We start from the raw sequence: 1,968 nt of genomic DNA on the forward strand, positions 1-1,968 counted from the left end.
CCGCTTCGTGTTTTGATATGCGCTGTACGCTCCGCTCAATGGTGTGGGTTCGTACATGTATAGATCATGGTGTGCGTGTTTTCTTCCAACGCTGCAGTTCAACCATAGAGGTAACTCTAAGACAAGTAGGTCCCGAAGAAACGTGCTCAACTTTTTGGCTCACCTCTGGTACTATCTTCGGTCCCAAGCTTGTCGAATCACCCCTCGAAATATAGGTAAAACCAATAACCCCTCATTTTATCTGTCAAACTTTCATAGCGAATCAAAACAAACATTGCGTAGTACTAGAATTTCGACTAGAATAGGGTACGTTAATCGTTTGCTTGGGACCAATAGGCTACTAAAGTGGTGAGCCAATTTAAAATCGTTAGTTTCGTATTGATTGTTGGTTCAACGTTGTATCGTCAAAGACCTATTGGCGCTGTTATCTGTCTCTATAAATTCCAAAGAGTGAAGGGAGTCTGCTTGAAGATTAGTAGGAAGACAATAAATTTTATCCACCGCGAATGAATGGTAAACAAAAGCTGCGGCAGCAATTTGTCAAACTTACAGCTTACAGCAATGCAGTGCGTCTGAACGTGCAGAATATACCACAACTAAAGGAACGTAATGTAATTTGTGTTCCAATAATGGAGGCACCAAATTAAAGACTCAAATCAAATTATTGAACGATTTTCACATTCTGTATGGTAAATATCATAGTATCTGATGCGTAGGAACATATATATTAATATTATTTATGAAATATGGTATGAAATATCATTAAAAATGTGAGGCAGATTGTACAGAAAACGATAGCGGTTGGTGTAGTTAATCGTCAGCTGAATAAAAAGTCATAATTTTTTGACATGTTTTTAAAAAGGCAATAACTATGATAAAAACGATGAAAACGTTTAATTTTTGTGTTTTTTAATACATTTTAAGTATAGTTGACTTTAATTAAAAGATATAATATGTTTTTATAGCAATACCACAACTATTGGTACTACCGTAACTATAGGAACATTTACCCTACCGATAAAACTATTTTTCAAAAAATCTTTCCAAACTAGCGTTTTTTTATTTCACTGTGTAGTCTGCCCGACTACAACTGCAGTGCACTGTAATATGCACCGGCTAGCAAGTGTTATGCATTTTGCTAGATGTTATGTTCTGTCTATAATCGCATATCAATACCATATACATTTTCATCAATTTTGAGATAGCAACGCTATCCACTATCCGCTATCCACTAGCATCTAGTTTCATATTATGTGATAAAACTAAGTCCGTGATCATCAAAAATGTGAAAACAACATCAAATAAGTCAAGACTAACAATTGAAACGGCCTTAACTCCATTTTGTAAACAAACCTTGTAAGGCCATTTTCTCGCGAACCGAAACCTTCATTCGCAAACCTAAACCACAATCGGGTAGAGGAGAATTTCCCCATACCAGTTAATTATGTTGGTTTCCCTTTGCGTACTTCGGTTTGCGAGAAAATGGCCTTACAAGGTTTGTTTACAAAATGGAGTTAAGGCCATTTCAATTGTTGGTCTTGAAGTTTGTTCCTTTTTTCTTTTATTTAACGTCGGTCTCTGTTCCGCAATCTAGTGCCAATCACCGACGGACATCGATGGATGTGACGGCAATCGAATGTGCAGTAAGGCAGCTTCCACACCTGCGTAAGTTATCGCACCCATTCATCAACACACATGGGCCGGGACCAACGGCTTTACTTCCCTTCCGAAGGAAGATGTGTCCAGAGATTTTTCTGCCTCAGAAAAATTCCACCGACCTCGACTGGGATTGAACCCAGACCCATTGGGGTGAGAAAGCAGTCATGCTTACCACTACACCACCGGCGCCGGCTGAAATTTGTTCCATCAAGCAAAATAATCGCACATCAGTCCCATCTTGATGTTCAATCGTCCATAGATCAAGTTCAATACCAAACAATGCAAATTTCATTGCAACTGAATTTAACT

This window comes from Ochlerotatus camptorhynchus, unplaced genomic scaffold, assembly GCF_037179485.1.
Source record: "Ochlerotatus camptorhynchus isolate MF236.1 unplaced genomic scaffold, CSIRO-AGI_Acam_v1.1 ptg000362l, whole genome shotgun sequence".
Lineage (NCBI taxonomy): Eukaryota > Metazoa > Arthropoda > Insecta > Diptera > Culicidae > Ochlerotatus > Ochlerotatus camptorhynchus.